Here is a 26953-nt window from a genome sequence, read left to right on the forward strand (position 1 = left end):
TCGGTAAATTGCTTAGGGGAATAAAATATGGATTAGAGTAGACTTACTGGTATTCTACTATAGAACTACTGTGACTCTAGCAATGGAAGAAATTGCATCATTAATGTGGAGACAGTGGCCGTGGGATTTGCTGAGGGCAGGGAGAGGGAGGAAGAGGTGTGATGTGGGGGCATTTTAGGAACTTGGAGTTGCCCTTAATGGTTTTGCAGAAACAGATGCTGGACATTACATATCCTGCCACAACCCACTGAATGGCCTGGGAGAGAGTGTAAACTACATTGTAAACTATAATCTATGTGGTGTAGCACTGCTCCAAAAAGTATTCACCAAGTGCAGTGAATGTGCCACAATGATGAGGAAGGTTGTTGATGTGGGAGGAGTGGGGTGGGGTAGGTGTGGGGTATATGGGAACCTCTTATATAATGTAACATTTTTTGTGATCTATGTATCTTTAAAAAGAAAAGACATTTAAATGAAACTTAAACTTATTACAAAGTCAAAAAAATTTTGCTTAGGAAAAAAAAATGTGTACAGATCCATATACTAAGCTGTATATGAGACAATTGCATTTTTAAAATTCTACGGTTAGCTCTCATTGATTTCAACCAAATTCATTTCACCCAATGTTTAATAAAAGTATTTGTGGTTTGAAAAAATTTTTAACTGTCATCTTAACACTGAATTTATTTCTTCACTTGAAAACAGTGACATTTTGGATTTATTGCATAACAAATATTGGGTGACAAAAAGGAAAATGGAAACAGATTTGTTCATAATCAAAGTAACTCCATAACATTTATTCAGTGACTGTACAGTCTTCTAAAGGCTGGTATATCATTATATATTTTGATTCATTGCTGTTCATGTCTAGGAATCTTGTGAAGACTTCATTTAGGTATCAGAGGTTTTATGGTCCTAGGTGGCATGCAGATTGACATATGAGTCCCCTCATAACAGAAATTCTTCATGTAGAACAGAGTCTAAATCTGAATACCTCATGATTTAAGGCTCAGTTAGGAACAGGAAATAATTTGATAGATTGAGGGCAAAAAAATGGACTACCCTGTTTATTTTTCCAATGAGAACCAATAAAAAATAATAATTTCTTCAATATCATCTTTTCCAGAGATATGAATAGATATCTACTCACCCTTTCCTTCAGTCAAAACATACTTATTAGAGGTTTATTTTGAGAAGAGCATTGTGCTAAGTATTTTGGAATGCAAAGCTGCTTGAGCTATGATGATCCCTCTCCTATTTAGTTAAAATCCTACACTTAGAAATTTGCTGAAGTTGTCTATAAAATTATATACATATATTATTTTCTGGCTATTTTGGATATAGAACTCAAAGATACATTACAGACTCAGAATATTCAAAATTGACTGGGGATTACGGAATGATGGCAAAGTAGGAAGCTCCAGGAATCTGTCCCTCTACCAAAACAACTATTGAACTGGCAGAAATGGTCTGAATAAACTATTTTGAAACTCTGGAGTCTATAGATCACTGTGCAACATCCAGGGAGTAGCAGGAGGAAAAGGCTGGTACATACCATTAAGAGCCACCCTACCTGCAGTGCTATTACCCCCAAATCCCAGTCTTGTGGTAGGCAGCAGTGAGGACTGAAGCTCAGGCTCCTGGCACAGCTTGCTGGTGCCAGTGTGGGACATAAACACCCAGCCCTTCAAGCTCTGGGGGGGTGTGGTCTGATCACTGACTACTGTTCTTGATTAGCTATTTCAGATTGCTGGGGACTGGCTCTGAGGGCAGCTATTATTCCAAACTTTCTCAAGCAAAGGAGGCAGAAGAATATTAAAGACAGTAACCTTCCTCAAAACTATGGAAACAGTCAGAGGGCTGCATTAACTGGGCAACTAAGGGATCTAGAAAAAGAAGAGAGAACTAATCCCAAAGTGAGCAGAAGGAAGGAAATAACAGAGATTACAGAGGAGATAAAGGAAAGAGAGAAGTAAAAAAACCATGATAGAATCAACAAAACCAAAAGTTTTTTTTTTTTTTTTAAAGATCAATAAAACTGGTGAACTTTTAACTAGACAGACATAGGGAAAAAAAAGAGAGGACACAAATGACTAAAACCAGAAATCAAAAAAGACCACATGGCTTCGCAGGGGAATTTTACCAAACATTCCAAGAATAATGAACATCAATCCTACTCACATTCTTCAAAAAACTGAAGAGAAAAAGCTCCCTAATCATTCCATGAGGCCAACATCACCTGCATAAAGAAGCCAAACAAATGACCAGAAAATTACAGACCAATATCCCTTATGGATATAGGTGCAGAAATCCTCAACAAAACACAAGTAAACTGAATCCAACAACACATTAAAAGAATTATACACCATGATCAAGAGGGATTTATCCCAGTTATGCAAGGAAGGTTCAGCATAAGAAAATTAATTAATGTAATATATCACATTAACAGAATGAAGGCAAAAAAACCCACAATCATCTCAATTGATGTAGAAAATGCAAGGGCATATAGAAAAACCCACCAATAACATCATATGGTGAAAGACAGAAAACCTGTCCTCTAAGATCAGAAACAAGACAAGGACGCCCACTCTCACAACTGTTATTCAACATCATATTGAAAGTAGACAAGAGAAAGAAATATATGGCATCCAAATTGGAAAGGAAGAAGAGAAATTTTCCCTATTTGCAGATAGCATAATCTTATATACAGAAATCCTGAAAAATTTACAAGAAAGCTACTAAAACTAATAAAGTCATCAAAGTAGCAAGGTACAAGATTAACACAAAAATCAGTAGTGTTTCTTTTTTTCCTTTTCTTTTTTAAATTTAATTTTTAAAATTTTAAAGTAGTGTTTCTATATGGTAATAATGAACAATCTGAAGAAGAAATCAAGAAAAACTTCCACATACAAAGCAAATAAAGAATTAAATTTCTAGGAATAAATATAACCAAATCTATAAAGGACTTGTACACAGAAAACTACAAAATATTGCTAAAGAAGTCCAAGAAGACCTAAATAAATTGAAGGACATTCCATGTTCATGGATTGGAATACTAAATATTGTTAAGATTTCAATTCTACCCAAAACAATTTACAGATTAAATACAATCCTAATCAAAATGTCAAAAACCTTTCTTTGCAGAAATGGAAAAGCCAATCACCAGATTTATATGGAAGGGTAAGGGATCCTGAATAGCCAAAAATGTCTTGCAAAAGAACAGAATTGAAGGACTCACGCTTCTTGATCTTAAAACTTATTATAAAACCACAGTAATCAAAACAGCACAAAGAAATAAATACCAATGGACTCAAATTGCGAGTTTAAAAATCAACTCTTACATTTATGGCCAACTATTTTTGACAAGGGTTTCAAATGCAGTCAGTATGGAAATAATAGTATCTTCAACAAATATTGCTGGGAATAATGGATGTCCATATGCAAAAGAATGAAGGTGGACCCCAACCTTACACCATATACAAAAAATCAAGTCAAAATTGATCAAATATCTAAATATAAGAAGCAGACATAAAAATCCAAGAAGAAAACATAGGGAAGCATCTTTAGGACCTTGGCTTAGGCAATGGTTTCTTAGGTTTTACACCGGAAGCGCAAGCATCAAAAAAAAAAAACATGGTTAAATGGGACCTTGTCAAAATGTAAAAATTTTTGTACATCAAATGACTTTATCATGAAAGTAAAAAGACAACCTACACAATGGAAGAAAATATTTGAAAACCACATATCCAATAAGGGTTCAATGCTGAATATATAAAGAAATCCTACAATTCAACAACCAAAAGAAAAAAAAAATTTTTAAATGGGCAAATGTCTTGGATAGAATTTTCTCCAAATATATACACAAATGGCCAAAAAAGCACATGAAAACATTAGCCATTAAGGAAATGCAAATCAAACCACAATGAGAGGGAAGCGGACTTGGCCCAATGGAAAGGGCATCCACCTACCAATTGGGAGGTCTGCGGTTCAAACCCCAGGCCTCCTTGACCCGTGTGGAGCTGGCCCATGTGCAGTGCTGATGCGCGCAGGGAGTGCCGTGCCACGCAGGGGTGTTCCCCACATAGGGGAGCCCCACATGCAAGAAGTATTCACCTTAAGGAGAGCCGCCCAGCGCGAAAGAAAAGTGCAGCCTGCCCAGGAATGGCCCCGCACACACGGAGAGGTGACACAACAAGATACGCAACAAAAAGAAACACAGATTCCCATGCCGCTGATAAGGATAGAAGTGGTCACAGAAGAACACACAGCGAATGGACACAGAGAGCAGACAACTGGGGGTGGGGGGGGGAGGGAGGGAAAGAAATAATTTAAAAAAAGCAAAAAAAGCCCAACTACAATGAGATACCATTTCACACCCACTAAAATGGCTGCTATTAAAAAATCTGAAAATTACAAGTGTTGGAGAGGATGTGGAGAAATAGAAACACTCAATTCATTGCTGGTGGGAATGCAAAATGGTGCAACCGCTGTGGAAGACAGTTTGGCCGTTCTTCAGAAAGCTCAGTACGGAATTATAGTATAAGCCAGCAACCCCCCTTGTAGGTAGATACCCAAAAGAATTGAAAGCAGGGAATCCAACAGATTTTTGAACACCAAGGTTCGTAGCGCCATTATTCACAATCAAGTAATGAAAGTATAAACAACAGACTATTATCCAGCCCTAAAAAGGAATGAAGTTCTGATACATGTGACAACACGGATGAACCTTGAAGGCATCATGTGAAGTAAAATAAGCCAGACAGAAAAAGGCAAATAGTGTATGATTTCATTGATATGAATAATTAGACTAAGCAAACTCAGATTCAGAAACGAAATATATAGGTTACAAGGGGCCCAGGTAGAGGTAGGGAATAGGGGGTTAATGCCTAAATTGCACAGTTTCTATTTGAGTAGATGGGAAATTTTTGGTGATGGATGGTAGTGATGGTGGCACAACTTTGTGAAGGTAGTTAACTGTAATGAATTACATATTTGAATATGGTTAAAAAGGGAAATTTTAGCTTTTCTAGATGTTATCAGAATAAAAATTTTAAAAAAAAGGAAAACAAGGACAAACTATGGACTATAGTTAATAGTGTTCTTTTAAAAATGCTATTTCATCTGTTGTAATAAATACTCTACACTAAGGCAAGGTGTTAATAATAGGATGGTGTATGGGAACTCTGTATTTTATGCAAAGTTTTTCTGTAAACCCACAACTTCTCTAATTAAAAAAAAAGTGATGGTAGTATTCTAGAAAGGGCCCTGCCTCCAAAATATATCTCCCACCAATTTGTCCCTCCTGCTACTATCAGGGAATATTGTGTGAAGCTTCTCATTTCCTTCTAGCCCTTATTTAAAGACAGACAGCCGTGGAGAAAGTGACATATTAAATTGCAAATTCTTTGATATTAATTAGGATTTTCAGATACCTCTTTTTGGTGATAAAGGTAATATTTACGACCCCTTTATTGAGGGGCAACCTTTATCAACTATTTTTTTCCTTAATGGATCATCCAATAATAGCTAAGAATGGATGCATGCTGAATGGAGTTAACTCCTCAAAATGTGGTGCCCAGACCAGCATCAGTAGCATTGGGGTACTTGTTAAAAGGCAAAGTCTCAGCACTTTCTATCCACGTGCCCCATCAAGAACGAATGACTCAGAATCTGATTTTTAACAAGTTTCCCAGGCATTTAGACCACATAATAATATTTTTCCAACCCTGAAGTTTTTCTGCTTCTCTCAGGCTACTGTTAGAATAAATATTTGATGGCTTAATTCCTTCTGCTGGAATCTTTGGGGATGCACTGAAGGCCAGGTATATGATTCCTTCTACCCTTTATCAATTTAACAGATTTCTTCTGAGTTCTCTCCTGATGTTTACTTCCCTCTTGCACATCAATAAACATCTTTATACATAAGAGGAAGAAATCGCAGGTACCTGAAAAGCTTATGCACACCGCCAAGAAGAAAGACTATGAGAGCTTGCTCTGCAATACTCTTTGTTTAATAAATGTTAAATAAAAATAATAAGTTTCCTTCCTGTTGGCTTGAAAATGGCTTTTACATGGCCTCAGTACAAATACATATTGTAATCCTTTCAAAGATCTGTTGTTTTGTCCTTCCCAGTTCCTATGTGGACTACTGTATGAACCTATTGAGGTGTTGGTGCATTGCTTTAATGGATGAATCTATTTCTTCCAAGCTCTAGCTGACATCAAGCACAGACTTTTCTCCTTTACACAGAGAACACAACTGAGGTGCAAGTTTACTAGTGTCTTGAAATGGTGCCCAATCTCCCTCCACCCTTTCAGGAGCCTTCCCCTTCTGATGAAAGAAGCCACTCAGAAACCTGGTAAAGTGGAGAAGGTTTCTGATCTCTCTGAGCCTTAGTTTTCTGATCTGTAAAATGGAAAGATTGGGCCAAATGATGTTTGATGTCTCTTCCAATTCTAAACCAAGAAAAAGAGGATGAGGCGTTAGACTGGTTCCACCAAGTGGTCACCGGCTGGGCCCGCACCACTTTATAAAACCCTTTTCTACCTATCCATTCCCTGATGTAATCATCGTAACTACAAAAAGGAGTTCCTATGTTGCAGATGAAGAAGCTGAGACCAGAGGAGAACTGTGCGTAGTTCTTCAATTTCACCCAACTGGGATGGTGGAACCTGGACTCAGGACTCAAACCCAAGCATCCAGACTTCCTACATCTCAGCTGTCACCAACTCAGGCCATTTGCTTTGTTTAATGATCTTGTTTAAGGCTTTCTAAATCTCTCTGTGGCTACAAGAAGGCTAAAGTAAACTAGCTTAAAGATACTCTCAGGCAGATAAACAGCAGCAGAAAATAATGCAACCAAGTTGGATTATACACTCTGAAAAGGACAAAATACTTGTCTAAATGTTGCCTCTTTAGTCTGGAAACTTTGCTCACGACGTAAGCTGAGGAAAAAAGTTGTAATGCCTGTTCAAAGAGGAAAACCGAGGCAGAACAATTAGATGCGCTGCCTAAGATTTTGCAGTCAGCAGTGAGCATCAAATGCAGCTGCCTGGAACAGGCATTCCAACCTTGCAGTCAATCTTTATTTCTCGTCCAGTTGCTGGGTCTGTGCACAACCAGGTTCCATGTCCTCATGCCCAAGGCTAGCCGTCTCCAGATGTGACCCTGGAAACGGGGGTGTCTGGAAGGAAATGGAGAGAGAAATGGAAGGATCCTATGGATACCCTTATATTTTGATTAATAGGAAAAGATCTTTACAGTCCATCATTGGACTTAGGGATTTTGTCAGCTTCAGCTAAACCTTCTTGAGTGTTCACCCTGCTAAAGAACAGGTACTTATTTTTCTGGAGTTTAATTACAAATATAGGTTTGTTCTGCATGGACAAAATGCAAACAAGTCAAGAACAGTTAGCTAGAGTCAGAGCAAGTGAGAAAAACAGCTACTTCCTTTTTTTTTCTTTCCACTTTTAATAGTCATAACACCCAAGCAGCAAAGAGGCTAAGAGGATAATTTACTGTTTTGGTAAGAAGAGTGTGGGCATCAAACTGGGTTTGCATCTTACCTCTGCCACTTACTTAACTCTGACACTGAGAAAGTTATATCTCAGGTCAATCCCCTCATGTGTAAAATGTGGATGATAATGGAAACTATCTGTTAGTGTAGTTGTAAGGGTTAAATGAGTTAATACCTGCAAAATGTTTTTAACAGTGCCTCGGGTATAACAGGAACTCAGTAAATGCCAGCTCTTACGGTTGTTCTTATTAGTGAGGAGGGAACTGGTGATTGGTTTATATTGCAAACATAAAGGCCCCCCTTTTTTTTTTAAAGATTTATTTTATTTATTTCCCACCCCCACCCCCCACCCCTCGCCTCAGTTGTCTATTCTCTGTGTCTATTCGCTGCGTGTTCTTCTTTGTCCACTTCTGTTGTCAGCAGCACAGGAATCTGTGTTTCTTTTTGTTGTGTCATCTTGTTGTGTCAGCTCTCCGTGTGTGCGGCGCCATTCCTGGGCGGGCTGTACTTCCTTTCCCGCTGGGCGGCTCTCCTTACGGGGCGCACTCCTTGCGCGTGGGGCTCCCCTACGCAGGGATTCCCCTGCGTGGCACGGCACTCCTTGCGCGCATCAGCACTGTGCGTGGGCCAGCTCCACACGGGTCAAGGAGGTATGGGGTTTGAACCGCAGACCTCCCATGTGGTAGGCAGACGCCCTAACCACTGGGCCAAGTCTGCTTCCCAAGGACCCTTTTTGAATGTTTTGCTTTCACTTGATTTAAGCCTAGTACCATATAAATAAAATTCTAACACACAAGTAAGGAATATAGATCATCAACTGATATTTAAACCCTACATGGTGCCCAAATCAAGTGATGAGTTGTAGATGGGCCTGGAAACAGTCAGTTCATTTAAGATGACCAAATATAGAAGATAAAGCAAGGAAGCTATGACCTACTCTATTGTATAGTCCTCCGTATGAAGTGATGTTGTGGTGACAAATAATCAAGGGTCTTCTTAAATCCAGAAAGAGAGATGACAGTATTAAAACACTGGAGAGACAATGTGTTTGGTCACAATAGGTTGTATAGTTATGGGAAGGGTAATTCCCTTGTGGCAAATAAATATATCTCTACTCTGGCTTATACATCAGTCTCTAATGTGTGTAGTTAATGTGAGTCAGTTCCTCTGATCCTAATGAACTCTGCACTAACTAATAAATTCATATCCTGGAGCTAGTAACACTGACCCTCTGGATTTAGGGGATGCCCAGAGCACTATAGCCTGTGAGGTCTGGCCACTGAGGTTGTTTGACCTCTTTCTGATATATTTCTCATTATATATGAAAGTCTAAAAGATTCCTATTACAGCCTCATCAATGTCACTTTACCTATTACTTTCTGTGTTTATTAGGAAAGACGAGAAAGTGCTAGATGTCCTGGTGGGAAAGCAGAGGTTACATAAGACTTCACTACAGTCTTATTTTATTTCCATAGAAATGTTCCTTGGATATGGTGAGTAGTAACAGAACATGGAAGATGACTGGAAAGTGACTGAAACAAGCAAACTTCTCAGAAAGATCCAAATGAACCTTACATGCAAACTTTAGTAATGCACAATTGTCTATAAAACACCTGGAACTCCTCTTTTGGTAATATCGAAGCTAGTTCCTAGGCCACACAAGGAAACCATTTGCCTTACTTCACCACCATCCATTGCTTTTCATCTAAAATATTATTTTCCAAGAGCTCACCCGGTTTACCATGCATGACTACGATTTTTGGCTGTGTCAAAAAACCAAATCCAATCTCAAGAAGTTAAAAATGTGCCCCTAAAGAGTCAAAGGAATATGATATAGGGTCTGAGGGCAATTCCAGAGAGGGTGACCCAAAGCCTGAGTAGTGGCAGTATTGTATAGTCACCACTTTGATGAGGTAACAATACTTTGTCTAGGGTTCCAGTGTGTTTGAGATAGAGTGCTGTGTATTGCCAAGTGCATGGACTTGGGGAACCTGTCTGTTCCCTTCCCCCCTAAACCCCCATTGTCTGCTCTCGGTGTCCATTTGCTACATGTTTTTCTTTGTCCACTTCTGTTGTTGTCAGTGGCATGGGAATCTGTGTTTCTTTTTGTTGCATCATCTTGTGTGTCAGCTCTCCATGTGTGTGGTGCCATTCCTGGGCAGGCTGCGCTTTCTTTCACATTGGGCAGCTCTCCTTAAGGGGCACACTCCTTGTTCGTGGGGCTCCCCTACGCAGGGGACACCCCTACGTGTCAGGGCACTCCTTGCGCGCATCAGCACTGCACATGGGCCAGCTCCACACGGGTCAAGGAGGCCCAGGGTTTGAACTGCGGACCTCCCATGTGGTAGATGGACGCCCTATCCACTGGGCCAAATCCGCTTCCCCTCTTTGTATCTTAATTTCCTTATCTGAAAATGGGTTTAAACTTTCCAAACTTTGTAATCATTTCTATATAACTATAGGTTATGTAGTCTAAAACAACAGGAACCTAGTCTCTTGCAGTTTGCAGGCTGGAAGTCTGAAATCAGTGTGTCAATAGGGCCAGGCCCACTCTGAAGGCTGTAGGGAAGATTCCTTCTTTGCTTCTTTGGGCTTCTGATGTTTGCCAGCAACCCTTTGCACTCCTTGGCTTGTGGCTGCATAACTCTTGCCTCTGTGTCTATCTTCACATGACCTTCTCCCCCACATGTTGCTATTTCCAAATTTCCTTCTTTGGCAACGGGTATGGCTCAACCAATTGGGCTCCCATCTACCATATAGGAGGTCCAGGATTTGATGCCCAGGGCCTCCTGGTGAGTGCAAGTTGGCCCATGTGGCGAGCTGGACCATGCGGGAATGTGGCCCCACGTGGGAAAGCTGCCCCATGCAGAAGTGCTGGCGGACGCAGAGAGCTGGCGGAACAAGATGACACAACAAGAGACGCAGAGGAGAGAGAATAAGATGTAGCAGAGCAGGGGAGCTGAGGTGGCACAAGCGAATAATCAGACATTGGGGGGAACGGGATTGAGGGGGGAGAAATAAGTAAAATAAATCTTTAAAAAGAAAAATTGCCTTCTTCTTATAAGGACACCAGTCGTTGGGATAAGGCCCACTCCAATCCAGTCTGACCTCATCTTAACTTGATGACATCTGCAAAGACCCTATTTTCAAATAAGGTCACAGTCACAGCACCTGAGGAAGGAAGGGGCTAGAATTAGGGCATATAATTTTGGGGGACACCATTCAACCGACAAGGCTGTTACGAGGACGAAAGGAGCTAATACCTTTAGAGGACCTGGCACGTAGAAAGCATTTGTTTAGGGTTGATTTTTGCTCAACAGTCGGCCATCTTTGGTCCCCTCCTGTGAGAGCCCGTCACTGCTGATGCCCACGTAGCTGCCGCTTCACTGCCCCGGACAGAAGTAACCTTTCCTACTGATTTATTAAAGTTTCCATTTCCTTAGCTTTAAAACTCCATCCCCTTTATGTATATTAGCAGGAAACTCACCTTATGCATAGTAATGAGACAGATGATCTAATCCCCCAATCCAGGTTAGATCCTGTTTTTGTCTTTCACTTTAGAACTAAAATAAACTCTTTCTGGTCATTAGGACATGCACAGTTCAGAAAAACTTAACCTAACAGTTACCCTTTCTTCATTATAATAGTAAAAATCACTAATGGCAGTGGCCATTGCACTGCCATTTTCTTACACGCCCCATATGACCAAGCATGTTTTGAAACAGCGCACCCACCCAAGACCTGCTCCTACCCCACGTAATCTCACTCCATCTACCTCATCAAACAAACCAGTCCCCACGAAATCACATAAAGATCAGCACAGTTTTTCAGCTCAGGGAGACCAATTCAAGGAAATTACTATCCTTTGGGGTCCGCTGGGCTGGCCCTTGCTAATAAACTTTTTTCTCAAAATCCTGGTATTACTGTAGTGGCGTTGTGTGCATCAGGCAAAAGGACTCACCTGAGCCATTTCCCGCACCTGGGGGTGAATGGAGACAGGTGCTTCACTGCGAGGTGTGTTACTGGCTTTTCACTCACTGCAGCTCCACTCCAGTGCCCCAGTGGTTGGCTTTTCCCTTTCTTCCTCTCTCTCCTCCTCTCCTTTCTGCACCTCTCTCTCATTGTCTGACTCATCTCTCTCTCTAGGGATGTAGGTGAGAATTAATGATGAACTTGACATGTATCTTTTTAGTTTTATGAGCTCAATGATTGCTATATGTGCTTCTTTACCTATTTTAGTTTTTATTCAGGAGCATATAAGAATCAGGGAACATATGTTCTATTTGTTTTAGTGTTAAAGTGAGTAGACAGCACAGTGTTTCCTGCTGTGTGAATATTTGCATCTCAGAAATATTAGTATTTGCAATTTGTGAAAGATGGTGTTTGAAAAAAAAAACTTTTGAATGAAATTTACCATTTGAAAACATCTACTCCCAAATTTTGAGGAAGAAGGCAACTTTTGAAACTGAGCACAGTTCAACATTTTGTTCATGATATTTATAAATAACTAGAGCAAAGGTATTCTTTTTTTGACAAAGTGTTAGTGGCAAAAAGCCATATTTCTTCATATCTGTTATAAGGGTTGTGAAAGCACTAGAACAGGTATAATTTCTTAGACTTAAATTAAAATCGGTCTGTTCTCTTTTAGTCAGATGCTGGTGTTGGAAAAGGCAAATACATTGCTTAAGAGTATGCGGCACCCACTAGGCTCATTTATGGAACCTGGATCTTAAAGGCCCATCAAGGGATCTAATCGCGTCAACAATGCTGAAGGATTTATAATATTCAGCAAGATCAGGACTGCTGCTAGTCTGAACTTCCCTTTTCCTGCCTCCACCCCCTGCTGCCTTCTCTCCCTCCAAGCGGTTTTGTTCTATTGTGTTCACAAGATTTAAATTATGTAGGAAACAGTTGAAGTGGGGGCCTTGGTTCAAGGCCTAGAGTAAGATTACAGATGGAAAGTTGTTGGGGGGTCTTTCTGTAATTAGCCTTTGCGCATTTTGTGAAACCACTGCTGGGTTGGGAATGACTGAAGCCTTGATTCCGGGGTGGTGTGGCTAGGAAGGTATGTGTTTGTAAGGCTGGGGTAGCACTGCTCAGGGGAGTCCCACAGGAACACGGCATCGACTTCCGCCAATCCACTGTCTACTGAAACACCTTCATTAGCCCCTCAGACTTGTTCACTGACATTAAACTGGATGACATCTTAAAAACCCACTTTAACCAGTGTGTTATGAAATGAACTTGAACAACAAGAATGTATACAGCCCCCCAACTTTGTTGATTCAAAGCCCTGTAAATGCAGGGGGCAATGGGACAGATGAGGAGTCAAGATCTCTATGACAAGTGCTTAGACAGAGCAGGATTCTTTGTCCCAGTAACATCACACTGCTTGGTTAGATAAAGACAGAGGCAAGGAAGGACAAGTGCAGTTCAGTCTTTTTTTTTTTCCTTCCCAGTATATCCAACCTGCTGATTTTTATAATTTTCTTAAATAAAATATCTGCTTTCTAGTAGACAAGAAGATTTTTGGTTTGAGTGAAAAAGAAAAAAAAAAAGAGCAATCACAGAAAATGAAGATGGGGTTTAATCTCTCAGCTTTTTAGAAGGGTTAAGGTTTGCCCAGCATTTTACAACCATTAACGAGTTAATATATAAAGTCGCTAGGTGAGGATTTGTGTTATTGTCCCTGGCTTTATAGACTTGCTGTGTAGAGTACTTAACCGTTGTATGTCAGGCAAATAAATCAGCTGGGGATTGGATTGCATGGGGTGAGTGACCATTTATAAGAAGAGAAAAAGGACAAGCAGGAATCACCTGGAGAGAAGGTGTGAGAAGTAAGACTGGTGATGGTCAAACCAAACCACATGGAATAGGACAGATTAGGATTAGAATCTGCTAGAAAAAGGGCTGGGAGGGGAATCCTTACTGTCGAGTCATGCCGCAGGCTTCTATTTGCCAGCCTCCACACCTCATTTGCACTGCTAGGAAAGACTGTAACTTTTGGTCTGATGTGAGTTGTCTGGACCCCAGGTTTTGTTTGGGAGGGTGGGGGTGGGAGGGGTTGTCTAACTTTTCTCCTTTATATCCTAATCCAATTTTCCTCATCCAGTTTCCCTCTCTGTGATCCTTAGTTTCCTCATCTGCCAGGGATATAGGAGGCATTTACTAAATATCCACTTCCCTTTCTCTCCATTCAAAAATCCATCACAGGAAAATCTTACAGAGATGTTTTTTAATGGTGAACTGCCCAGGGTCACTAGCAAAGGACATCAACACTCAGTTCCTCTGATGGGGCTTAGTGCCAGCAATAGCTTCAGCATTTCACTTCCAACTCCCAGGGCCATTCTACTGGATCTCCTACCCAAAAGGGTGGTAAAGACCAGCTAATTAATTATCACATGTTTGGCAAAACAAAGTCCAGAGAAGGGCATGTGACCATCATTCTCATCAACACCAGAACACCCATTTCCCAGAAGACATTTAAACCTATTTCTGGGGGTCATAAACAACAGCCTGTAGAGTCACCGGAAAGATCTGGTCCAGGCTATTTTAGGACCTGAGTTTAGGCACCTGCTTTGAGCTCTGTCTAATCCTTCTCTTCCCCCTAGAGAGTAGGGGTGAGGTGTATTGCTAACAAACTGCAAAGCCACTGATCCCCATTCCTAACCTCCCAACAGAATTCACAAGATGAAGGCGTGGAGAATTTGCTTCCCTTCCCTTCCCCTGGTGGTGAAAGGGCTGTTTGACTTTAAGATCTGCATCTCGACAATTGTCTACATAGAATTTCTGTTAAGTGACAGTTTTGGATGACTGCTTTAAATAACAGGACATGAGGAACTTAATTTAAAAATGCATAAAATTTTGACTGGACTAAAACATATTCAGGGGACAAGTGATTGGAAATAATGATAATTATATACCACTTCAGATTTGGTGGCAACTTATATGTTCTAATTTATTATTGTTAAATATTGGTAGGAAAGTGGGTATGTGCTATTTTGTGTATGGTCCAGAGTCCATGTGGAAAGGGTGGGAGTTGGGGGTGGCTTTGTTGGGTGATCCATGCCCTATGAAAGTGATTGTGCCTTGATTGACTTAATTATTTGCAAGGTTGGTTTAGGAAAGTCATTTCCTTCAATCATTCAGATCAAAAAGTAATTATCCTTTGAACACCTATCTTTCGATTCATGAAAGCAGCCTTCTCTCTTCACACAGTCACATGCAGACTTGTTTCTTTCTTTACACCTGGCCCTAAAATGGTTGCAGCTAGCATGACAGGTGGAAAAACCGGATGCTTCTCGGCACCAAACTAAAATCACCTCTCAAAAAAAACTGGTTTTCATCCTCCATTGATCGATGAGCATTTATTTTTGTGACTGGTTTGATATTAGCTAGAGAATATGCATTTAAACAAAATCCACAGAGCCAATGCTTTGGAATTGGATTCGAATATAAGAAGAAGCTCCTCATCAAAAGACCAATTCTACATTTCAAAAATAATTGAAAACCCACTGTGTGTCCGAAAGCGATGATCCTTCGTCTAAAACCTGAGATGTTGTCGTCAAAATAAGTTAGGTTCTGATACACTCTTTCTGTAGAGATTATCTTTTTTTTCCTTAATCAATTAATAATACTGACTTGTGAAAAGAGCTCCTGTCCTCAGACTGTAATGGAAAGAAAACAAATTTCCAAATGCCTCCTAACCTGAGCCAAGGCCTATCACAGTTTTGTTGTTTCACAAAGTCACTCCTTTCAGGATGAGGAGTGGTAACATACACCGATATTTAGCCAGTACACATACCCAAAGTCACTGTAAAATATAGTAATATTTTACCCATGGCTGGTAACACTATGCTCTGAGCCTCTTGGGTGGGCCTCAGTCCCCCTTTTCTGGGAATACCTGGACCGCCTCCATGATAAAACAACTAAAGGGTTAATACCTGGCACAGCTGGGCCTTCAGGGAAACTGGCCTGATTGATTTTGAAACCCACCTCCCAGGTGTTAACTAATTCGAATTTCACCCCCTTGCATTCTTCATGTTGTAAAATGACGGTTTACACATTTACCTTCCTCACTATTTCAGGCAGACTCAAGTTTTATGGTGACATCAGTGGTCCTTTGCTACTTGGGTAAAGACAGTCACTAATTAAACATTACTCCTAGGAATTTGTCTCTTTGCTAAAACAGTCGATGCACTTAGCTTCTTTCCTGTTATTCAATGAGGGTTTGATCTCTAGGGACACAGGCATTCATTCAACAATTTAGAACAGTTAATTAAAACTTCAAGGCCTCTGTAAATACAATTCTTCCTCTGCAAGCACCAGAACACTTCTCTGCAGAGCAGGAGAGGAAGAAGTAAACACAAAGGTAAACTAAAAAATCCAGGTAACTCCATTCATTTATTTAGTTGGGACCTTCCAAAAGTTGATCCAAACCACGAGGTGAGAAGAAAGACCCAGACTGGCCGTAGCCTTGGACTTCATTACCTCAGCCAAATTCTGACTGTCCACTCACATCACTTGGAGCTAGAGGGAAGATCTGCCCAGCAGCCTTCCTAGCTGAATTCTCATGAAAAGCCATGGAGGTCGCTGGGTGGGTAGGATACTCTTCATTTCTTCAGGGCCATGCTCCACACTGCTGTTGCTCACTGTTTTGTTTGAATGAGTTTGCATGTTTGAATGATTATACAGTGTGTAAGACAAGCTATTCTAAGTGAAGGGAACATTTCAAAAGTTAAATGATTTTGAAGTTAAGTAGTCGCAATAAGAGATGGTCACAATATATTCGTGAGATATAAAGGATTAAATTTCACATGAATAGGCGGGAATGTTATGGACAAAGCAAAACTTTGACCTATTTTTCCAGAAAGCAACTTGTTTCGCTGATGGTTTACTAACCAAACTGAAGGGAAAGGCTGTAGCTATTAGTATAGTAATTTTAAACTTGAGTAACTTAGTGATCCTGTAAAGAAAAAAATCTTCTGGACTCCCAGGACTAATCTAAAATAATGTTAATTAAATATAGAAAACAAAAACAAGTTATAAACTCTTTTTGCTTAAAGCTCTTATACAATTCTAAGAAGAAAACGTTAATTCATAGGAACAAAACTAAGAATAAAGAAAATTTAAACTAACAATGTCAATTTAATGTTGACAGATGAAGTTTTACTGGGAACAAATTGCCTCTTAGAATAGGATATGGTGCACCTACTACGATACAGATTGTTTTGAGTTTGATCTTTCTCTACCACTGTGAGTTTTGGGAGTGACTGAATTCTCCCGCACCCTTTCTGCACTTGAACTCCTGAAAATCCATTATTGTATAGCGCATTGTTGGTAACATTTGGACTTTACTTAGTGTGAACACATCATTTATTTACCCAGGCTTCTACCTTTCTCATTCAGCTCTGAAATTCAAGTAGTATTGCTTGATGACAATCTGATTATAAACACATAGGCAAACATACACCCTGAACCATATGGCATATTTTGGTAATAATAAAAATAATGACTAACAATTATGAAGTGCTTACTGTGTGCCAGTGCTTTATGTGTTTTATATGTTTTAATCCATTTAAGCCTCACTCTTACTTTATAAATAACTCCACTTTAAAAGTGAGGAAATGGAGGTACTGAGAATTTCCAAATCACAAGCTCGTAAGAGGCAAAGCCAGGATATAAATCCAGAATGTCTGTTCCAGAACCAGACTTTTAACCCCTATGCTTCATAGACTTTCATAGATAACCATAATCTAGAATATGCTTATATTAATTTTTCATGAATTATGATAAAAATTGACCTCTGAAAAATCATCTATAAGACCCAGTTTGAGAAATACTCATTCACTATTTCCAGACAGCATTAAAACAGTGTTCTTTAATTAATTAAAGTATAAAAATCTGCCTGATTCTTGCCATGATTACCTTAGTTAACCATCAAGTATTTTTGAAATACATAGTACTATATTAGATAATTGGTATAAAAGCTTTCCTAGTAATAGAGATTATAAAAGATATCTCTTGTAGACACATGGAAATATAAATATTTATATGGTCTTAACAAGGGTAATAAGCTATAGATAGGCATGGAATCAGACTCATTGCCTTTGATGATGGGCATGAGGGTAAACATTCTGAAATGAGTGGCATTAAGATCTGAGAGAAAGTAGGAATGGATGGTTGACAGAAATCTTGAAAAGTAAGGCTGGGTGCCAAAACCTACCTGAACCAACCCTGCTCTGAGGCAGACACTGGTGGAAAATTCTTCAGAAAATGATCAGAGGTTGTAACCAATCTGGACTTAAATGGAAGGTTCCAAGATATGAGAGTAGGGGGGTAGAGAGGATGGAGGAGCAGGCATAGAAAGTAATTTTTGCCTTTTGCCCTCAGCTTATATATAACCTAAATACTGCATCCAGTTAGGTATTTATTCAAGGTTTATTTCTCACTTGTCTATGTCCTCAACAGATTCATCCATTGTCGTTGCTGTTTGTTTGTCTTAGACTGTCAATGAAAAATGGGGAGCGTGTTGAACCTACTCTGCACATCACAGTGCCACAAAAAGTCACACTAAACTACTTTTTTTTAAGACTTATTTTTTATTTATTCCCCCCCCCCCCCGAGTTGTCTGCTCTGTGTGTGCATTCGCTGTGTGTTCTTCTGTGACTGCTTCTATCCTTATCAGCAGCACCAGGAATCTGTGTTTCTTTTTGTTGAGTCATCTTGTTGTGTCAGCTCTCCATGTGTGCAGCGTCATTCCTGGGCAGGCTGCACTTTCTTTCGTGCTGGGCAGCTCTCCTTACAGGGCACACTCCTTGCGCGTGGGGCTCCCCTACATGGGGGACACCCCTACGTGGCACGGCACTCCTTGCGCGCATCAGCACTGCACATGGACCAGCTCCACACGGGTCAAGGAGGCCTGGGGTTTGAACCATGGACCTCCCATGTGGTAGGTGGATGCCCTAACCATTAGGCCAAGTCCGCTTCCCCTAAACTACTGTTGAGTGATATACCAGTCAGATTTATCTATTTATTGAGGGCTTAGCATATGCAAAGCCCTCTGCTATCTGCAGAAGGATGGAAGGATAAATAACTTAAAGTTCCTGCTGTCCAGAAATTTCATAAGGAAGATAATGAATGGTACACATGAATTAAACATATAGCAAGTCTACCACTGATGGAAATTAAGATCTTGGATTGTGGAGTAGAGCTGATTCCAATCTCAGCTCTGCTGTCCTCTGGTTAAGTGACCTTGGGCAAACTAACCTCATTTCCTATCTATAAATGGGAATGAGGATGATAATAATAACCCCCATACCACAGGGTTGTTGTGAAGTCTAAATGAGATGATACATGCAAAATGCTTAGCATGTATGCCATGTAGAATCTTGCTCATCAAATGTGAACCCACAACGGCTGACAACGACCCTATCTGAACAAGGATGTGCTTTCACATTTAATTTTGTGAATTAAATCACATGAATGAATGCATCATGCATGCCCTGAAGTTCTCTTCCATGGTGCAGGTTTGAACGGTCTGGTGGAAGGTGTGGAGTGAAGTCCTGGAGAGGAATGTAACATTGGTAGGGCCCCGGGGTCATTGTGTGTGTGTATCGCTGCCCTCTACTGGAGACAATTCTCACAGAGTTCTAAAAAAAATGCCCAAACTTGTTCCAACACCCTGCCTTTGTGAAGAAACGTCCCCTTTGTAGAGAGCTTCAAAACCCATCTGGGGTGACTTTTCCCCATTTCAACTACTTGGGAGTCAGAAGAAATTCTACTGTATGCCAACCTGAGCTACTTACCTGCTTTTAACTAATATGGGGTCTGGGCAGGTATTGATTTTTCTGCTTTTCTCTGACTGCATTCATCAATCATTTTATATTACTGGAGAGTCCATTAGCAATAAAAATAAAGAATGGAAGATACAAAGCCCATTAGAGAAACTTAGCCTCGTATCTTTGGGGTGAGGGAAACAATTAAAAGCACATCATCTTGTAAACATTCAAATACAGTTATTAGAAGAGTGAATAAACCCGGGATACGATTATCAGGGGATGAAATGAAATCCTCCTTATTAGTCAGCTAGAAGGGAGGGCTGCTACCTTCTACAGCACTATAGTGGGCATGGAGCTCGAATGCTGTGTAAGGAAGAGATGAAAAGATTTAATACTAGAATGCAGGAGCATTATACCACAGAGATTCAGCTGGAGGCTCACGTATAGGTGAATTTCAGAACTATGATGGCAGAGCTTGAGATGGGAGAAAGGAGTTTAAATAGAAAAGGGAGAGGTGGCAATACAGCTCTGCCTTTGAAATTTAGGTAGGTCAGGGAAGCAAAGCCATGTCCTACACTAGGTGAGGCAGACTTGCTTGTGCAGATTTGTCACTGAAATTCACTTAATTCCCCAATGGGGAGATGCGAAAGGAGGTACAAAGCAGAAACTGACTCTCTATGGAATCTGCTGCTTGTTGACTGCAGAATGTAATTGATAGTCCAGGGGTCCTCACACTTTCCTGGGTTAGTACGAGCTATTGTGTATAATTAGCATCATTCTTGGCACACTTGGTACTCACAAAATATTCATTCCTTTTCTCATTTCCCAGTAAAGGGGAGAATGTGTGGAATCTATGATTTTGAGAAGCTCACATTTACAGTGAATATTATGCTTCATTGGCATTAATTTCCTTTTATTTTCATACCTTCAAGAATAAACAGTTTTCACCCCAAGTGCTATTTGGATATTTATTCTCTTTGGATGAGAATTGAGTATATATTAAATTGTCTGACCCTCTGGTCTAGGAACCAATAAATACTTTCACAAAACCCTGTTAGAAGATTCTCTCATCCTTATTCTGACAGCAAGTTGTTTGGCACTGTGCTACTGTGCTAGTTTCCTGCCTATTTTAAAGTTGTTACAAGGTATGATCTTTTCTCCTGATTGTAATATATTGCCTATAAATAGTAAAATAGTAGTACTGGAAATAATACAAATAAATTCACAATCCCACTTCTCTAACATGAAATATTTACATCTATGTTCTTCTAATCTTTATCCATTTGCACATTTACTTTTTTATATAGGATTTTGCATTTTATGTTTTCAGCTGATGTTATTTTACATTCATTTTCATGTTACTTCATGGTATTCATAATTATAATTTATATGGTTGTAAAATATTTCATTAAATTTATATCTTATAATTTCCTTAGTCAATTCTAAGAGGCATTAACGATTATTTTACCATTCACTTTTGTACCATTCATTATAAATAATATCACACAGTTATATAAGTAGTTTTTTCCTTCACTTGATTTATTTCCTCTGAATAAATTCCCAGGAGTTGGGTCATGGTTCTTGACATGTTTGTAAGTCAGGGTTCTCCAGAGAAACAGAACCAACAGTATATGTGTGTGTGTGTGTATAGATATGTATGTATGTACATATGTATAGAATGAGATTTATTAGGAATTGGCTTATGCTACTGTGGGGATTAGCAAGTCCAAATTTCATAGGGCAGACCACCAGCTGGGAACTCCGATAAAGGTTTTCAGCGAATTCCCCAGGAGAAGCTGACTGGCTAAAGTAGAGATAGAAATTCTTCTTTTAGACTACTGAAATAATCAATTCTCCCTCTATGGTCTTCAACTGATTATGTAAGACTTCTCTCATTGCTGAAGGCAATCTCCTTTGTTGATTGTGAATATGATCAGCCATAGATGCAATCAAGTGACTAATGATTTAAATCTATGAAAAACCCTCAAATTAATAATCAGGCCAGTGCTTGCTTGACCAAGCAACTGGACTCTATAACGTAGCCAAGTTGACACATGAAATTAACCATGACAATATGCATGGCCAATTGAATTCCAAAAAGCTTGTATTGTTTTATTCTGCCAAGATATCCCTTGCTTATACTCTTAAAAGTAAAACTGCTCTTGCTTATTCTGCTGACCATTATATTCTCCAAATATTCTCTTCCCCAAGGGTTCTCTAGGTGCCATCCTACTCTAGTTTTTCAACTACCTCTCTGGCTATTCTTTCTTGGACTTCTTTATAGTCTCCCCAGTTTCTGTCTTTGACTTCAATGTTTGCGTCTATTGGGACTTGGACGAGGGCCATCTCCTCTTCTCATTTTTAACATTCCCTTTGAAACATCTTGTTCCCTACTACAGTGAGCGTAACTTGATTTTAATGCTATTCTCTTATCTGTCTCTTCACTGCTACCATCCTAATCAGTCCACCACCATCTCTTACCTGGACTATTGCCTTAATCTACTAACTGAGAGTTTGCTTTTTTTTTTTTGCTTTTATTTCACTTCACTTCTCTCCAACACAGTATGCATACAATTCCAAAATTATTTTCCTAACAAGAAAATCAGATTATGTTATCTCAATCCATCAATAGGTTCCCATTTTCCTGAGAAAAATTCCAAACTGTATAACAGGATACACGATTTAGTCCTCAACATCATCTCCTGACACACTCCTCCAGCTCTGCTTCAACTCCAAAGGTTTTCTTTCAGTTCATCAAATACATTAAGCTCTTTCCCACCCCAAGATCTTTTTCACAGTCTGTTCCACTGGATGTCTCTTGGTTCCATCTCCCTCTGATCTTAACCAAAGCAGCATCTCCTCAGAGAGACCATCTCTGACCAGCCTTTCTACATTAGTCCCTACCCTCATCCCCATTTTGCTCTACCTCAGTGCCTTTTGCTTCCTTTATAGCACTTAAAATTATATGTAATTATGTATTTAATTATTCACTCAAAAATATTTATTAAATGAATGAGTGGGATTCCCTTATGAGATAAAACAGTTCAGTTCACCCAACTGAAAAGTTCCAAAGGCTGTGACACTAGGAAAACAATTTTTGGTATAGACTGCTGTGGCAGGTTAAATTATGTATCCCAGGGCGGGGAAAACAAACATGTTTTAATCTTAATCTATTTCTGTGGATGTGAACCCATTGAGGATAGGACCCTTTGAAGATCTTATTTTTAGTTAAGGTGTGGCCAACTAAATCAAGATGGATCGTGGTCCTATTATAGGAGGTCTTATATAGAAGGCCACAGGGAGAAAGCCACGAGGGAAGACTGGAAACTGAAAGTCAGTGGAACCTGGAAGAGAAAGGAGAGGACACTGCCATGTGCACTGCCATGTGACAGAAAAGCCAAGGACACAAGGATCGCTGGCAGCCAGCCCCAGAATACCACAATCTTCAGGGCAAAAATCATTGCCTTGCTGATGTCTAATTTTGGACATCTCCTAGCCTCAAAATGGTGAGCCAATAAATTCTTTAAGCCAACAAGTTTCATGGTATTTGTTATCGCAGCTGAGAAACTAATGCAACATTCATCATGTTACTAAACTATCCTGCCATTGGTACTTTTATGTCTAAGCTCTTTATGACTTGTGCTTGAGGCTGTGTCTTCTCCACATTCTCAGAAGACTTAATATTTGATCATACATGTGCTGTGGACCACCATAAGATGCTTTGGCCATTCTAAACTGTTTTTCTTGAGTCATTTTTAGAGAAGCAGTGAATTTATTTGGAAAGTTTATCTCTATGTAAAAAAATACACTTTTCTTTCTCCTTAGGTGAATCATACTAGACAGACATAGTTCTGATTCTAGTATACTAAGATTCAATAGTTAGCATATCAACATGTTAACATTTGTCATTGTCATCAAAGACTATTTATGAGGCACAAATAAGATGCGAGGCATTAATTAATGCAAGGAAATTAATTGAACATGTCTTAAAAAGATTGTAGGTCTTCCTTCCATATTATAGTCCAAATTTATGACATACAAAGTGCTTTTGGAAAATGGTGACTAAATTTGCTGGTTAAATAGCCACATTGAGGGCACAGGACTTATCCTGGAAATATAAGTAAATGTTTAATGTATGTAAGTGAGGTCTTTTTTTTTTTTATTTTTAGGATGATAACTTTCTGGTTTAGGAGATGGATTTGTGATGACTTTTAATTACAAAGAAAACTCACAGGTAGGAGGGGGGTAGGAATAAGTAGGCTAGGCAAAAAAAACCAAACAAGTATACTCAGGGCTCTGTCCCCTCATGGAAGCTTTGAACAACCATCAAGAACTGGCAGAAACAAATTTCTCAAAGCTCCAGAAAACAGTTAAAGGCTTGCAGAAAGAGGGTGAGCTAGGAATCAAGAAAAAGTCTACTTAAACGCCCTAGGATCCACCTTAATTTCAGATTTCTAGCCTACAGAATGGTGAAATGATAAATTTCTATCATTTTAAGCCACTCGGTTTGTGGCAGTTTGTTACAGCAACTCTGGGAAACTAATAAAGATATTAAGTACAGAAATGTAAGAAGAGAAATTCAAGGCCTATGAAGAGGTCTCTTTGACTGTACTGGGATTACCTAGAGGGGAAGAGAAAAAGAGACCAAAGCAAAGTACCTGGAAGGAAGGATGTGGTGAATGCCCTGGAAGCTAATGGGATTGTTTGGAACCTAAGAAACCATAATGTGATTTACTTGCACATCATTTCTTATAGAATATATTGATCTTCATAATAGAATTAATGTTCCAGAAGGGGAAAATGTCCCCCAGATTTGTGGTAACTTGCCAAGGGCTTAAGTTCAGAAGAAGGCGCGGCAAGGCCAGTACTCAGGGGGCTTGCTGCCTCCTTCACCACGTGCTCAGGGGGCTTGCTGCCTCCCCAATAGGGATGACGCAAATTTAGGGGAAAGAAATGATAAGACCAATCTGGAGCTATGTTGGTTTCCTGTCTTTCTTCTGCTAGTTGCTCTCTCTTCACTTTTTCTGATTCCTGGCCATAAACATGGAGAGACATATGTGTTAATGAGACTTCCAATGATCCTTTTCATAAACTATGTGCTCTTATCACTTGTTCTCTCTTCAAAGGGTGATTTTCTAGAATGTACTTGGACTCCAAGCTAAACAGATTACATGACATTTCAAATAGGTTACAACTGACAGCTTGGCCCAAGAGCAGGAAGATCAAGTTGATGTGGATGGCAGGGGTAGGGCTCAGGGAGGAGAGGAAGTTACCTGAGAGTCTAATTTTATTTAGGCACTAGTTTTCTATACTAAAAACCCATTTTTTTTAGCGCTCAATTAGCACCCCTATATTTCTCTTTCGTAGTAGTTGTGTAATGGTTTGAGGCTCATGAGGGCTGCCCAGCAAAATATTTACCCCATATTCCCAATGACCTGACTCAGTGCCCTGCTCAAAGTCCTGAATAAAAATGTATTTGTTGAATGAACGAATGAGCGAATGAATTAATGCAGTATTTAATAGTTAAAGGATGTTTAATAGGAATCATTTGAATAGCAAGCTTCCCCAACACATTCAACACAGCACCGGATTTGCGGAATTTTGTTTAGACACAGCATTTCGAAGGAACACTTTCTGATAAAGGGAGGTATGGGTTTTCTTTTCACAGTGTCTGAGTCATCACACCCTCTCCCTCATCTGATAGTGGGACTTTGCTGGGGATTCCCCTGAGCTATCACCTCTTGCCTGCCCCTGGGTATGCTACTGTGTCATGCACCCGTTGCCAGGCACCAGGATATCAGCACAGAGCCAGAGGAAGTGGGGGGAATGTGAGAGCAGGTTTATGGCAGTGATACCTCCTGAGGGTGTGCAGTTATGTGGACGTCATGCACATTTTGCCTTCTGATGGTACTTTTTATGCTGACAGGAAGATAAAGCTGGGCAATAATGGAAAAGTTGACTACTATGAAAAACTTGAAAAGGAAATCATTTGTTTCAATGAGACTTTGTCATTATATGTGTTGGTTTAGTCCAAGCATCTGCCTCCAATTCCTACCCACAAATGTTATCTTCTTCTAATACTTTGAAAATGAGGGGAATGCGGGGAAGGAGGGGGTTGTATGGGTGCAAGCTGCGGCTCCCTCTGTCATATTGCCTGCTGCTACACCCCCCCCCCAGGAGATAACAGAGCGTGACCAAAGAGGCTCATCATAGCACCCAAGTTTTGATATATAACAAGATCATCTTTACTTTCAGCCAGATATAATTTGTAACTAGAACTTTCTCCCATAAGAACCTCTCTAAAAATAAATAAAGTAAAAACAGTAGAGACCCAATAGATGCTCATTTAGAAAAGAATTAAATAAAAGTTAACAGAAATCGGTATATTAAATGCCTCCTAAAATTATGGGAGAGAACTCAAAAGCCTTGGCATCTTTGGTCAGACAGAGAAGCTAACTGGGGAAGTTCACTGCAGGAAATCCATTTGCAATCCAGTTTTAGCTCTGCCAAGATGTGTGAGTCTACTCGGTCTGGAATGCTTCCTGGCCTTGGTCTCTTTGGCTGAATAAACAGCTTGGACTTTCTTTCTTTTCTTTCCTTTGTTCTTCTCCCTCCATCCCTCCATCCCTCCCTGCCTCCCTGCCTTCCTGGCTTCCTTGTTTCTTTTTCTATTTCTTTTTATAGTGTAGGAATCCTTATTGCTGGTAGCAATGTAAAATGGTTCAGCCACTGGAAGACAGTTTGGTGGTTCCTCAGAATGGTAAGTATAGAATTACATATTACCTGGGAATCCCACTTCTAGTTATATATCCCAAAGAACAGAAAGTGGGAACTCAAACAGGTATTTGCACACCAAGCGTCACAGCAGTATCATTCACAATTGCCAAAAGATGGAAGCAACCTGTGTGTCCATCAATGGATAAGCAAAATGTGGTATATACATACAATGGAATATTATTCTATCATAAAAAGGAATAAAGTTCTGATCCATGTTATTGAATGGATGAACCTGGAAGACATGTTCAGTGAAATGAACAGGCACAAAAGGACAAATATTGTATCATCTCATTGATATGGGATAATTAGTATAAGCAAAGTCACAGAATCAGAATTTAGAATCTAGATTACCAGGAGATGGAGTGGGGCTAAGGAATAGAAAATTAAGGTTTAAAATATCCAGAGTTCCTTTTTGGAACAATGGAAATGTTTTGGTAATGGATGGTGGTGATGGTAGCACAACATTGTGAATGTAATTAACAGCAGTGAAATAATAATCCTAATGTGGTTAAAAGGGGAAATATTAGGTTGCATATATGATAACAGAATAAAAATACTTTTAAAATCCATGGAACTGCACTATACAAACAGTGTAACCTAAATTAAACCATGGACAATAGTTAATAGTATAGTTATAGAAATGTGCTTTCATCAGTCATAACAAATGTATTATACCTATGCAAGGTATTAATAATAGGGTGGTATATGGGAATCCTGTATTTTATGCATGGCTGTTCTATAAATCCACAGAACAACAATCAAGCCCAGGCTTGATCAAGACTGATTCTGTAATAAAATTATCTAATAAGAGAGAGCGAAAGAGCTAATATATATAAAGAATATTAACTTCTGTCCTCTCTGGTTGAGGGGGCAGGGGAG

Source organism: Dasypus novemcinctus, chromosome 11 (assembly GCF_030445035.2).
Source record: "Dasypus novemcinctus isolate mDasNov1 chromosome 11, mDasNov1.1.hap2, whole genome shotgun sequence".
Lineage (NCBI taxonomy): Eukaryota > Metazoa > Chordata > Mammalia > Cingulata > Dasypodidae > Dasypus > Dasypus novemcinctus.